The following is a 16,024-nucleotide window of genomic DNA, read 5'->3' on the forward strand; positions in this document are numbered from 1 at the left end:
TTCAAACATAAAAGCTCTGTCAAAAAGCAAATTAAAGGTCATGCTGCTTAACACTATGAGCCTTAACCTGAAAATGCACTCACTGGAGGCTCTCCTCACACTGGAAGATGCCGATGTCTATGCGGTCACGGAAACTTGGTTCAGGGTTGTGTGCGGAGATCATTCCTGCCTTACCAGGCTATACCTCATTCCACACTTTCTGACCCCAAAATGAGGTCAGAAAAACTAAGGGTGGTGGAGTCTCTATCTTCATTAAGGACAAGCACACCTCCAGACTTGTTTGCCAGCATGATGCACTGGAATTACTCCAGATGCAACTGATAGTTAGCAAGACACCCATCCAAGTTAAAGCCAGCTATAGACCCTCTTCCATGACTCAGGCCACCTACTCTTCCTACCTGGACCTACTTGACTCCATCAAGGTACCCCCTAACACCCTAATCTTTGGTGACTTCATCTACCCCTCCATAGACTGGATGAACTATTCCTGCCCTGATGCACTCACTTAACGATTCCTTGACTTCATCAATTCTAACGCATTATACCAGCTCATCTCATCCCTCACAAGAGGAAGCAATGTTCTGGACTTGGTTCTCACCAACCTGGTTGACCGCTGCATCACTCCCATAGTATGTTCTGCCCCGGTGAGATCAAATCATCAGTCTGTATCATTTGAAGTTTCTATCTCACCAAACCCCCCCCCCCCAGCTGTAACCAAGCTAAAAAACTTCTCAAAAGCTGACTACAATCTCCTAAGGGAGGGTATCAGTAGCTTCACACCACCGCCCTCCCCCTCAGAGGATACAGACAACTATGCTGAACAATATGTAAATGTAGTATACAAGCACCTATAGAACTGCATGGACTCAGCCATACCCAACAGAACTAAAACCTGCTCCTCAAGGAAACATAAACCTGTCTGGTGGACATCCTCTATCAACAGGTTTTACAACAAAAGGAAGAAACTGTTGTCCAAGGGTAAAAAGGAATAAATTCCAAATTGGAAAAACTCCCTCCTCAGCCTCAACAAGCAACTTAGGTCACTAGTGAAAACTTCCAAAGCCAATTATGAATTGAAACCACCCTCCAAAACAAAGAGAAACCACAAAGCCTTCTTCAGTTACATCAGGAACATCCATGGCAAAGCCCAGGTTTGTTCCAAATTAGTACGTAATGATACCACTTACACTGATCCTGTTGACTTAGCCAACCCACTAGCTGATAGGTTCAGCACAAACTTCGCTCCCTATCCCCCCAAAGGCCCATTCAACATCCCCGATGCTTGTCCCGCACCTCACATCTCGATAGATCAAATGTTAAAGGCCCTATCCAAGGCAAAGAACACAGGTTCCATGGAACTTGATAGTATTCCAGGCTGTATTCTGCACCATCTCCAGCAAGAACTAGCTTCGCCATTGAGCACCCTATTCAACCACAGTCTAATTACAGGCTTCATTCCAGCAGAGTGGAGAACTGCCACTGTCATGTCCTTACACAAAGGTGGTGCTACTACTGACCTGGGAAACTACTGCCCCTTTAGCTTGAAAAGTCTGATCTGTAAAGCCATAGAGCGTTTTATTATGGATCTCATAAACAAGGACATAGGCAATCTCCAAGCAGTTGACCACACCCAATTCGGATTCATCATGGGCAGATATTGTCTGCTGAACCTGGTTGACTTCTTTAAGACTGTCACCAAGGCCATGGATGAAAGTCAGTACATACAGCTTACCTTGACTTGGCCAAGGCTTCTGACATAATCCCCTGCTCAGGCATCATCAAAAAGCTAGCACAACTTGGTGTTGATCCCCATCTCATCAGGTGGGTTCCCAATAGAGCTCACCAATAGGACCCACAAGGTCAAAATAGGTGCCACCACCTCCAAAAGCAGACCCGTCACTAGTGGTATTCCCCAGGGATCTGTCCTGGGACCCCTACTTTTTGGTATCCACCTCTCAGAGGTGCAGGCAAAGACAAAGGGTCTGTGGCTGATCAAGTTTGCAGATGACTGTAAGTTGGGATCTGTCATTGACTATCCAAATGATGTTAACGTACTGCAAGAAGGTCTTGCAGCAGCAAATGACTGGTGCCAAAGTCATGGCCTTAAGTTAAACACACAAAATGTATTATCATACCATTCAGCAAAAACACGGTCCCTACTGATTACCACATCAACGACAACCTAAGCACATAATCTGTGGCGAGAGACCTGGGTATGCAGGTTGACAACAATCTCACATTTGATCATCATGTAGCGGCAATGTTAAGAAAAGCCTTTTATTTAGTTCATCTCATAAGTAAAGGGATTGCATCCTGTACTCCTCCCCTCATTAGTCCTATAATTGAGTATAACAGCGCGTTTGGTATATACCTTTCCAAACACCTGCACCCACTGGAAAGCCACATAAATACCTCGCAAAGAGAATCCATGGCCTCCAATACCTGTCCTACGTGGACAGGGCAAAATGACCATCTTTCTACTCAGTATCGTACAGATTACTCAGAGGAGATCTGTGTCTTGCCTACAAGACAATCAGACCCTGCCATACTAGAGATGTTCCATATCTGTAAGTCTAACCCCTCGCACAGTACTCGCTCAAAAGACCTATATCTAATATGCAACATCTACAGAACCTGCTGGAGAGGCAGGTTTGTCTCCCAGACACTGACCATCTCTGGAATAGACTTTCCATATGTCAGAGTACCTCACTGACCCTCTTCAAGTACAACCTTAATGAGTGCATAGGAAACCACAAATTTGTCCTGGAGCTGCACCTTTGTCCCTCATTGATAGGGGTGACAGGTGCTGACCAAGGTTTTTTTTTGGGGGGGGGGATAAACTCTTGGCTAGGCTTGTAAGGGCCCCAGGGCCATTAGCCTAGTAACCTCCTATGATCTTATGAATAAATGGTCAGAATAGTGACAACTGGTCAGAACAGGAGGAGGAGGGAGAGTACCTGGACTTTACAGTGAAACTACTTGAATATCTATATTTATGGTAAGTTCCTAAGACATCTGTACTATGTCATGCATTTGTACTGTGTTCAACATGACATTTTTCACTGGAAAGGTGTCACCACAAAATTCCACGCAGTTGAAAGGACAAAGTGATTCCAGCTACAATTACTGTTAACATTTGTTTAAATTTTGAAATAAAATGTTAATCTGGGGGTCCAAGCATCATTCCCTGGAACATTTAAACAAAGTATGACTGACATACCACCTCTTATATATGGTGACCCAAATAAAAACTTGAAGAGGCATTTCACTGTGAAAGTCTGTCATGTTTTAGATTTGGTTCCTGTAAGTAATAGATACATAATTTCAGGGTGGGTATGGTACTATATGCCCTAAATGTACAAGCACTAGATGGCGGTGCATAAAGATTAAACATGATGAATATGTTCTCCATAAAAATTATTTACATCACTAGAAATATGCTACCAACAAAATTCCCTACACTGACAGGAGCAAAATGTCCCAAACTATGTCCAAACTAAGCTGTGTATGCATATTTAAGGATATAATTGTAATAATTGTAACTGTAGGAAAAGTTTATACTTTAAGATTCAAGTACACTATCCAAGACCTTTACCAAGGACTAGTAAAATGAGATTGAAATATTGTCTCATATTAGAGTATTAACAGATGTAGGCTTGCACCACTATACATGGCTTCTCTAAGGGGTGGGTACATTAGTTCTGTTTAGGGATGAGGAAAGCAATATACATCCAGAATATATATGTACAGAGTGGATATTACATCAAAATTAAGAATCTTACGTATGTGTACACCAAAGTTATTTGTCATGTATTGTTAGCTCAGCAAGTGCATTTTCTGGGAGTGACTGTTTCCATGAAAGTTCTGTCCTGACAATTCACCACCTTGGAGTAGGTTATGATCAACAAGGGGATGCAGAGATCAAAGCCTCCTGCATAGGGGTGTGTGAAAGGGGGTGCTCTTCACATCATATAAGGCATTAGATTTTTTTTTTTTTTTAATATTATCACAGAAAATGGTCTATTGCAGAAAACACATGCACTAGAAATATCACAGCATGTTTTCTGTTACAGGAAAGATAATATCACCACAAATTCTTAGGTGAAGTGGCTCAGTCCAAATACAACAATGGGCTAGTTATGTCTTTAAAGGTGGAAGGGCAGTCTAAGGCTCACTTTGCACGTGACTGTTCAGTATAATCTAGTGAAATGTTTACTAATAACTGTTAAAGGAGGACAGCGGTACTGTCTTTATATATATACACTGCAAATGCAAGCTTACACTGGCATTTCAATGTGAAACACTGGTAATTTATTTTATATTTAGTTTCTGTAAGGGTTGGGTGTCAATTCCTTTCAGGAAGTATGTAATACATACCTATAACATTTCTGTACTAAGACAGTACAACATTAGAAGTAAAGAAAATTATAGTACATCTGCTAATAAGCATGATCTTTTTGTCACTGGAAAGATGCACCTGTACTGACAACAGCAAAAATGCTCAGGTCATCTTCTGTGTTGAGTTGTATGCAAATTCTTAAGGATACAATAACAATAGGTCCAGTGTGTACCTAAGGTCCAAGTAGTAGTCTGTGATACCTTTAATTAGAATTACCTTAGGACAATTGAGGTACTACTGTCTGTATGTAATAAACACATACAAACTTGCACAGGTATATGAGTGTGATAGTCTGTCAAGCAGCTTTAAATTAAGTTTCAGTAAGTGATGGAAATAAATGCTTCTTTTCACTGTATGACCGTGATACATGTCAATAACATATTTACTAATAAAGTATTTTATTAGCATTAAAATCATATATACACTTCTACGTAAGTGACATTTTCTCTTTAATAATGTGCTAACTCCAACAATTTCCATGCTAACAAGGTTAAAGGTAGTCAAAATTATTTGTTGAGCTGTTTGCAAGTCCTTAAGGGTGGAAAAAATCTTAGAACAATATGTATCCAAAGGATCCAAGCATGATTCCCTGAGAGTTTATTAAGATGTTTTAAAGTGTGCCTAAGAACTTGCCTCCTATACAAAGACAGGCTTGCACGGACATTTCACTTTTACAGTCTACCAAGATGCTTCACATTAAGTTTCTGTAACAGTAAATATGTCACCTGAATGGTGTACACTGCATCTTCTCTTTCCCTCGTAAAACACTGCCATCTATCATCACCATTAAGATGGGCAACACTTGGTACTGACAAATGCCTGTTATGCACTATACTAGACATGTGATTAAAAAGATGAGCTGATCATAAACTTGGTGTTTAACATCACCAGTGTGAAATTATAATTGCTCTGTTATTTGGTCCTTCTACTTCTTTTTTAGTGCCCAAGATAAGCAACATCCAGTAAACCATACAAGACTTAAGACAGGACATTCAGCAATGTACCTTTCCTCTAATCATCCAAAACACTTATGTGACAGAAAGTACAGTTATGTAGGAACTTACTGTAACTGTAGATGTCCTACTGATCACTGGTGCAGTATTCTTAACAAATGGGTTAACACTGCTGTCGTTCAGCCAGGGTACCAAAGCTTTACCTTCCTAGTATTACACTTCTGATGTGTGACCTTAGCTTGAAAGTATAGGGGCATACAGATGGATGTACTATCTTCAAGCCAGTGGCCTGAAGATCCCTGAGACAGGAAAACTGATCAGCTAGGAGAGGCACAGTATGAAATGGTAAGAAAGACACCTTGGTTCTAGGGTGTTGCCCATGGGACAGAAACTGAGCGAGAAAAAGGGAGCAAGAAGAAAATAAAAGTATAGAGGGGAAGGAGGGTTGGAATGGCTACTTCTACAGTGAACAGTAGGACTGCTATTGCTATGATACAGTCTTACACAACTGTATTATTGCCTGACTGAAATCACTGTTGTGGTATTCTTAACACATGGGTGATTTATAGAGCTAAATGGAAAGTAAAGATAGTGGGAAAAAGGCAGAAGAGCTGTCCAAGAGGCTGGATAGGAATGACCTAGCAAAGGCAGCTCTGGAACTTGAAAAGTCATAAATCCTGTAAATCCTGTAGTGTTTAGTGAAAGTGTGTACTGATGATCAGATGGCAGTCTCCAGTATGTACCTGGCATTCATTCCTTTGTAGAAAGCACCACAGACTGCTACGGTTCTAATAGAGTAAGCTCAAGGGCATGATGACAAGGACTAGCCATGTTCACAGTAACAAAAGGAGATGCCGTAAAAGATCCAGCTTGAAATGACTTGCTTGGATACTGGTCGGCCCAGTTTAGAGGCTATTAGAAAAACAAACAGTTGATCAGATTTTCAAACGTATCTTGTTTTGTCCAAACAAAATAGCTGTCTGTAAATGTCCAGAGAATGCAGTAGCCCCCCCCAATTCAATGAGTTGGGAAGGAGGGTGAATAGGTTTATGGCCTGACTGAGAGACAGCTTGTTCACTACTTTAGGCATAAATGAAGGATTAGCCCTGAGGGTCACACTGTCTTTGTGAAAAATAAGAATGGGGGGAATGGCCATGGATGTCTGAAGCTCTGAAACTCCCCTAGCTGAAATGAGGGCCATAAGTAAGACAGTTTTCCATGTGCATAATTTGAGGTTTGCTCATGCTGATGGCTCAAAAGGAGGTAAGGTAACCTTTTCCAGCATAAAGGTGAGGTCTCAAGTAGGAGCAATGGGCTTTCTAGGTGGTCTAAGATGCAGGACCCTTTTAAGGAAAAACGTGACCTCATATCTGGACATAAAAGGAATGTACCTCTGATTGGTTGGTGTCCTGTCAATTCCTCTGGCACCAGTAGGATAATCTCCTCCATTTGGCTATGTAAGATTTTTGAGTGGTGGGTCTCCTGGCTTCTTGGAGAACCTTAATCCTCAAAAAAGTGTTGCTGGTAATTAATTAGAACCCTATCATCTGCAGAGATATGTTTAGGGTTAACAGATTGGAGTAAAACAGTAATCCAGAGGAAGCAGTAGCCCTAGTAGAATGAGCCCTTACACAGGCAGAAAGCCATTTTCCATGAAAGGAGCAACAAAAAGAAATGGCCATAGAGATCCAGAAGGATATGTTTTTCTTAGAAACAGCCAAACCCAGAGATCTGAGATGAAAAGAAATATAAAGTTGCTCAGATTTGCGATCTTAGTCTTATTCCAATAATATCTGAGCTGCCTATGCAAATCCAAGGTGTGAAGAACCTTCTCACTAGCCGACTGTGGAGAAAGAAAAAAGAAGGGAAAATGAACAGACTGATTTAGAGACAATTTGTTAACCACCTTGGGCATAAAAGAAGGACTAGTATGAAGAGACAGCCTGTCGCTATGAAAAAACAAAAAAGGAAGAACAGCCTTAAGAGCCTGGTGTTAACAGATTCTTTTAGCTGAAGTAAGGGCCAAAAGAAGAGCAGTCTTTCATGTACAATATCACAAGGAAGCTGAAGCTGCAGGCTCAAAAGGAGCCTGAGTCAATTTTTCAAGTACAAAATTGAAGTCTCAGGAAGGCGGAATAGGCTTCCTGTTAGGCCTGATATGAAAGATGCCTTTAAGAATTTTTTTTCCCTTTAAGAAATTGTTTGACCTCAAACCTAAAAGTAAGAGGAGGAGTCAATGGCAGACAAACAGAAACAGCTGAGAGGTGAGCTTTAACAGAAGAATATGCCAACCCAGAACAGAGCGATCCACACAAATAAGAGAGACCAAGAGGGATCCCCACAGAAAATGGATCCTGGGTATGAGCAAAGCATCAGACAGAAAATCTCTTCCACTTGGACACATATGATTGCCTGGTAGTAGGTTTCCTGGCCTCCGGAAGAACTCTAAGCATGTCCCAAGGGAAAAAAAGTGCCTAAAAGGGATCAAAACCCTATCACCTACAATCTCAGTTGAAGAGTGGACAAGTGAGGATGGATCAGAGACTACCTGTCTTGTGTAAATTGTGAGGTAACTTGTGGTGATTGCCCCTGGCTAGGTAAAGAAGGGAGGAAGAAATGATGTCTGGTCCAAAAGGGAGTCAGCAACAAGATTCTAGGGGAGTCTTGCTCTATCCTGAGGAAGACCACTGGAATCAGACAGAAACATCCCCTTCGAGAAAAAGACAGTTTGTCTACCTTCCATGCCGGAGGACTTGGGATTCTGGTGCAAAAAAAGGGAGTTATCTATTCAAAGGGGAGGCAAAATTTACCTGCGGAGTACCCCACCGATAGACAATGTCCAGAAACACATCTTTGTGAAGCATCCATTCACAAGCCTGTGTAGTGGACTTGATCAAAGAGCCTGCCACTATAGTTTGCTCTGAAGGGATATATACAGTCTTAAGAGTCACTTGATACTGGACAGCTAGATCCCATACCTGAAAAGCCAGTCTGCAAAGGAGGTAGGACAGTGTTCCCCACCCCACTTGTTTGTCATTACTGTGGTATTGTCTGTGAAGATTTTGAGAGGCCCTGGAAGGAGGAGGGAGTGAAAGGTCTGAAGGGTGAAAAGGACAGCTCTCATCTCCTTTATGCTGATGTGGTCCAACCTCTAAGGAGGAGGTCAGAGACTTTAGACCTTACTGGAACTGAAGGTGGCCCCCCACCTCTTGTGTGAGGGATCCAAGAAAAGTTCCTGAGAGGGGACTGGGAGCCAAAAAGGAACTGCTGAGTTGAGAGATAGCTGATGAACCCACCACTGAAGCTCAAGGTTGAGGCATGGAAGAAAAGGGACTACAAAATCTACTGGATGACAGTGTTGGAACCATACTGACCTTGGGAACCACAGTAGTTTTTTCATAAGAAGTCTGGCTAGCGGTAGCATAGGAATGGTTGAAGCCATGAATCCTAGAACCCTGAGAAATTACCTGTCTGTAATTGAAGCCACAGGAAGAAGGAATTGAAAAAGGTAATTAGAAAAAAGCCTTGGGAGAAGGTAGGGATGCCAACATGGGAATGGCCTGGATCCTGAAACCAAGAAACACATGATCCTGAGAAGAAACCAGGACTGATTTCTGAAAGTTTATTGTAAACCTCAGGCATTCTCAGAGACAAACAATATACTGGAGGTGCTGAAGCAAGACCTCGGGGGATGAAGTCTGAATAAGCAGGTTGTCCAGATAAGGAAAGATGTAAACCCCTTTCATCCTGCAAAAGGCAATCAACAGGAGTGAGACAGTTGGTGAATACCCTTGGGGCAGTAGAAAGACCAAAGTGCAAAGCACAGAACTGAAGATCCAAGAAAGAAATGGCGAAACACGAAAACTTCCTGAAAGGGGTATGAATTGGGATGTGAAGATAAGCATCCTTGAGGTCCAGGGAGACCAGGGAAGCTGAGGGGGGGGGGGGGTAGAAGAAGAGGAAATCAGGTTTGAAGCGACAATATTCGAAAGGAAGGAACCTTCAGAAATGTGTTGGGCTGAGAAAGGTCCAGAATGGGTCTTCCAGTACCTTCCTTTCTTGGAATCAGAAATATTCTGGAATAAAAATGAATGGTGCATTGTGCCATAGGCCCTGAAGCAGTTCTGGAAAGAAAGGAAGTCATTCATGAGAAGGTTAAGGGATGTCCAGAAAAGGAGGCAGGGATTTCCATATTATGAAGTATCCCTAACGGATGATGGACAGAACCTGAGAATTGTGAGTGACCCTTAACCAGCTGTGAAGGGACAGGGTAAGATGGAGGGATAAGGGAACCTGACCTAAGAAAGGCGGAAGAAAACCATCAGATAGAACCTGGCTTGTCTTGAAAAGGTAGCTTCTGAGAAGTTGGAGTCTGAGTAGGCTTAGCAGGAGGAAACCACCAAGAACCCTGCTTACCTTTGTGAAGAGGGCAAGGCTGTCTATGAACAAAGGCAGATTTGGAAGGATAATTCCTCTGAAACTTAGGGACAGGAGACACAAAAATATGATTTAATTCTTGCAAGGCCTTACCTTTATCCTGAAGGGACATAAAGCTCATCAGTAACAGAACCAAACAGGTAAACAGGTTCTTATTATCAAGAGAAAAATCAAATAATTTTGCCTTAATATACTCCGGCAAAGGCAAGAGACAAAGTCAAGAGTGATGTCTCAAAAAAGAACCAGTGGTGACAACCCTAGAGGAGGCATCATCTGTAGCATAGCTACATGTAATAGCATGGCGAGCTACCTGATAAGTAGAGCCCAGTAAAGAGAGGGCCGAAGCCTTCCCTTCAGAATCAGGAAGGTCACACATTGCCTGGGAAGCCTTAGAAAGAAGGGCTACAACATACCTGGTCATATGGGTCTGATAATTAACAGACCGAAAAGCCAAGGTGGCAACATTATATACCTTTTTGCCTAGGCATTCCATAGCACTACTGTCATTGATTGAAGGAAGTAGTTAGTAGCTGGTAACAGCCTGAAGGCTTGTCAGAAGAGACAGACACTACAGAAAGGTCAGCAGAAGGACATCTGTATAGGAATTTACATTCATCAAATACTTTGTAAAATCTATATGGTTTCTTAGGGGCTGGAGGTTGAGAATCTGGGGCCACAGAGGCTGCTGAATAGGTATCTAGATGGGCAGCCAAGGTTGAAGGTACAGCAGAGGGCTTAGGGGATTCCATCTGAAGGAGCTCATAATAAATCTTTTGAATGTCAGAGACCAGAAAACAGTCCCATTTAAAAAATATCATTATGTGAGAAATTGCATCCCCAAAGGAGACTTCTTCCAAGGGAGAATCTGAGATAACAGAATCTTCCTCCTCAGAGCCATAATCCAAGGCAGAAGCAATCTGAGAGGAATATGCCAATGATTCTTCCCTAGAAACCCAATCCTCTTCAGAAGAGTCTTGCTCTCTGGGTCTCTTGAGTGGGGCAGAAGGCCAAGGGGAAGCAGACACAGTAACTCCTTAGGGAGGCTTTAAGGCCATCAATGCATTAAACAAACCCTGGGTAAAATCCTAACATTCATGCTAGAGATGTTTAGTAGTGGGGAAACGTGCTTGCTTTTTCTTTTGAGAGACATCTATCCTAAATACTTTAGGAGGTTTAATAGTGGGGAAACGTGCTTGCTTTTTCTTTTGAGAGATGTCTACCCTAAATACTCTAGGAGGTTACTACCCTTGTTCACACTCAAACACAGTAGAAATCTCCTCCCAAACAAGTATTTGTGGTAATCCCCCTCGGGCCCTCTGAAATAATCAGCCAAGGTTCCCCCTCAACATCTGGAGCAGATGTTTACAGATTCTCTGAGGACGTGAGAGAAGTCAGATGCATGTCAGCCTCCAACAGGGTCATAGCACAGGAATCCAACAAAACAATCAGGTGATCAACTGGGCTTAAACCAGCCTACAGAGAGGTGTCCGTGGAAGGTGGGATACCAGCCGAATCACCTGAGTTTTTTTTGCCTATTTCTTGGCAGACAGCTGACCTTCAGGGTGGGAGGATTATGCCATAGCACCCTGCACCAACAATTTAAGATGCTGGTTCTCCAGGTAAATGGATAAGAGGAGAGATGACTATGTAGGGTCTTAGGAAGAAACACCTAGAAGATAGAACACTGCTTTGGTCGTGAGGAGCACACAAACAGAAAAGACACTGCTCGTGACAATCTTTATGGGGAATCTACCTCCCACACTAAAATCTTCCCTTTCTGGATGACATGAAAAATCACAAAAATCAAAAGAGAAAAAGAGAAGAAGAAGCCCCAATGGGGCACTTATTTGAAACATGGCTTGGTAACCAGCACAGAAGGGGCATTCAGACCAATGATCAATGATGACGTTCAGACCGATGGTAAAGTAGTTCTGAGGTATGTACATCTTTATATCACCTTTGTACCCTAAGCTTTGAGCGGGGAGCATATGCGTGATGTACGATGTCTATAAAATCCTAAGGCTTTGGTAAACTGGCCACGTGTTGGATTACCCTTGGCAGGCAATCCCTTATGTAAAAAATACTGCTACAGTGATATGACACGACAGTTACAGTTTCTCATTGCGCTAAAATGTCTGCGCACCCAAAACACACATGCAGTTTCAGTCACACATCCATTCCCAAAAAAAAAAAAATCTGGCATTTGTCCATACCCACTAACACAATGTCGTCATACAGACGCAATTCCTAGGTGTGCAAAGTTAGTCAAACATCAAGACATTCTAAACATTCATTCACATTCACACATGGAGTAAATCTCACTATCCCTACCCCACCCCTTTCCTTTCCTTAGGGGAAGAAATGACACAGTGTTGCCACTGGAGAGCAGCAATGCAAACTGTTGACAAAGGGTGGCAGCTATATAACTTGAGAAGGAGTACAACCTGGAGAAGGCAAATTTATAATAAAGATTTCCTGTGTAAACCTTACTGCAAAAGCTGCAAACAAGCCTTATGATAGATGCATTTTTGTCATCACTGCTCTACAGACTTGGAGACACAGACAGCATATTAACAGTTAATAATTCTAAAAATGTTGTAGCTCATGGAGTGCAATAGTCATAATCTGATATCTGGAAAAAGACAAATCAGTTACGCGCTACTATAGTGCAAGACCCAATCTTAACAAATGTTAAGCACCCCCTGCTTAACTTGCTCATGTTGGGTCTTGCTCTAGGCAGTCAAATCTGACAGAACTGACCAGCAAGCAAAAGTGACTGTTTCTCCCGGTTGTCTGCACCAGTAATGGGTCCCTAACTACTTCTTATAAATTTAGAAAGTTGCTAGAATAACATGATTTGTGTTTTCCTGCATTTTCTGAAGGATGGGAAGTCTGAAACTTAAATGTATGTTATTATTTAGTGACTTCAATACTCAGAGATATGTCAGAAAACCACAGAGTTTATGAGGAACAGACCAAATGTAATGAGGCAAAATTCTGGAAATTCTATGAAAATATGGACAGCTGAGAGGCATGTAAGGTGAGTGTAAACATAATTAGATAAATTAACTGTTTTTCTGACAGTGCTTGCCAAGTCTTTATGGCTTTGAAAGCCAGCAAAACACTTGGCACATTTTTTCTCTAATCAACAGTACATGGAGAAGATAAAGCTCCATGCACTACAGAGAATTATGATTGGGTCTCTGCTCTTAACCTTTAATTATGTGTTCTAAACATGGATGCCAATATTCACCTCTTGAGCTTCACTGTCAAGGTGAATTTCTTGGCATCCAAGTCTCGAACACATAATAAGCGGGTTATGATTGGCAACTCGCTCATAATAAACATGCTCACATTAAAATATAATGCATTTTATTAAATGTGGATAGAACATTTAAAACTTTATTTTAGCAACATTTTTGTGGTTCACAAAATAAAATACTCTTTCTCCATCAGACTACATCACTATAGTTAACTTGAATGATCTGTCAGTTATTCACTGGCATGGCTGTCTGGTAACAACACAAACTGCATGACATTATTTAAAAAATGGAAATTAAAAAAAGTAACAAATTACATAACCTAATTAAACAAATGAAATGTAAAAGAACCTATAAGGTAAGAAGACCTTGACTTACAAGTTTAGGAAAGTTCACCTTTAAAAGGTTTTCCTAGTTCTGTTAGTAAAACAGTCTTAGTGGTTTTGTACGATACAAAGAAATTATGTACTCACCATAATGTTCCATCTGAATAGCTCTACTTCATTTGTCTTCAACCTGTGGGTCTTCGGATCCATATCTGATCCGACACGGCAGCTTTTTCCAGCTATGGCTCCGAGCTCCATGCTCCTCCCCTTACCCATAATGCCTCTGTCGCCCTTCAGATCGAGTTTGCTGCCAAATATATAACAGAAACCCGTGACCTAACAATACCTTATCCTCCCAACACCAATATCACAAAAGAGCTTTAGCCCTAAAAGAACCAAAGGATCCTGGCAACAATTGTCCGGTACAAAGGACGTGTCAAATCCCAAAGGATAAGGTTAGGGGGAAGGAGGGTGGATCGGCTGAAGACAAATGAAGTAGAACTACTCAGATGGAAAGTTATGGTGAGTACATAACTTCTTTATTTGAAGTAGTTTACTTCATTTGATCTTCAACCTGTGGGACAGAGTCCCCAGCTACCTAACTCTTGGGAGGCCCTCATGGAAAGATATTCCAGTGCACCGCAGAGCCAAAGGATGCTCTACTCTTACAGACCAAATCCAGTTTATAACTCCAACACCCTTCTAGCAGATGTGATGGCAACCAAAAAGGCAATTTTCCAGGTCAGAAATTGCAGATCCACAGATGCTGCAGGCTTAAAGGGGGGAGAAACCAATCTCTACAACAACAAAGTAAGGTTCCATGGAGGGATGGGGTCCTTAATCGGAGGTCTGAGAAGAAAGTCACCTTTGAGGAAGGTCCTACAAAGTTTAGCCGAAGCCAGCAAAGATATGTCTACCCCAACATGAAAGTTAGAAATGGCAGCTAGCTGAACTTTCACTGCAGAGGAACTAGCACATGATGAAAAATGCTAGCTAGGAAATCTAAGACCGCTGAAAGTGGTGCAGTGAAAGGGTCCAAAGACCTCTGCATGGCCCAAATAGAAACACATTTCCATTTACTACAATAAACTTTCCTGGTGGATGATGAGTCGCCACCATATTGGATTTAACGGGAGAAGATAGACTGTGAGTCCTAAGAATCATGGGAACCAAAGCAGCCAAACAGTGAGCTTCAGACTGTCCAGATATGGGTGAGGAATCCCCGAGAGATGTGAAAGCAGATCCGGGCCCGGATTCAAGATCCATGGTGAAACAACTAGGTGAGACCTGAGTAAGGGAAACCAAACCATATGAGGCCAGAATGGGGTTATGAGGATCACAGTGCTCCCCAGCCTTCAAGCTTTCTGCAGAAACTTCGACATGAGGGGAAGAGGGGGATAAGCATAAAGAAGCCTGGGAGGTCAAGCATGAATCAGATCGTCTCTGGGTACATCCCCCAGAGGGGGGTTCAAAGCAAAAAAACTCGCTGCATTTCGTATTTGAAGGAGACAGGAACAGATTGCAGCAAGGATGACCCCACTCTAGGAAGATCTGCTCTGCTACTGAAGACTTCAGCGACCACTCATAAGGCATCAGGATAGATCTGCTAAGCCTGTCCGCTAAAATGTTGGACCGTCCCGGGATGTGCGTTGCCACCAGAAAACGGCTGGTGGAGATTGCTCATTCCCACACTCTCGACATAAGGGATATGATCTGGTTCCCCCCTGTTTGTTGATATACCAGACCACTGACATGTTGTCTGTCAGAATTGTAGTCATTCCCAGAGAAAGATGAGCATGACGGGCCTGCAACACAAGAACCGCTCTCATCTCTAGAACACTGATATGCAGATAGGTCTCTAAAGGGGAAAACGTGGCTTAGATTGTCCTTCCCGAGCAATGCCCCCCCTCCACCCACGTAGGGAGGTGTCCGTGGTCACCATGGTTTGGTGTAAAGGGGGTTGAAAGGGACAGCTCTTGAGTAGATCCGGGGAATGAATCCACCACCAAAGAGAGTCCCTGAAGAATTTTGAAATTCTCACCAGGAAGGATAACTGAAGGTCTAACAACGACCACTGTACTGCTAGAGTCCACTGCAGTACTCTCATATGAAGGCGTGCCATGGAGAGAAGATTTATTGTCGCCGCCCATAGAATCTAAAGCTCTTAACACAGCTTTGGCTGTTGGTAACTGGTTCTGAAGGATGTGTAAAGACATGTAGCCTTAAGCTGCGTAACCTGTCTGAGCTGAGAAACACCTGTTATTGTATTATGTCCAGCTATGCCCCAATGAAATCTAGAACTTGGACCGGCTGGAGAGCAGACTTGTTCATGTTGATCATGATGCCCAACTTTTGGCTAGCTGAAGAAAGGAGTCCCTGGCTTGACACAGTAGATGTTCTGAGGGGGCAGTAAGGAGCCAATCATCTAGGTACAGAAAGACCTGAATGCCCTGAAGTCTTACGTGAGCCGCTACCACTGCTATTACCTTGGTAAACACCCCGGGGGTTGTGGTGAGACCGAAGGGGAGGGCTCTAAATTGGTAATGATTGGTTCCCAGCTGGAAGCGAAGGAACCTGAGGGACTGCCTATGCATCTTGATGTGATAGTACACATCATGGAGGTCGATCAAGCACATCCAATCTCTGTTC

This window comes from Protopterus annectens, chromosome 3.part0, assembly GCF_019279795.1.
Source record: "Protopterus annectens isolate FY-2018-M chromosome 3.part0, PAN1.0, whole genome shotgun sequence".
NCBI classification, from domain to species: Eukaryota; Metazoa; Chordata; order Ceratodontiformes; family Protopteridae; genus Protopterus; species Protopterus annectens.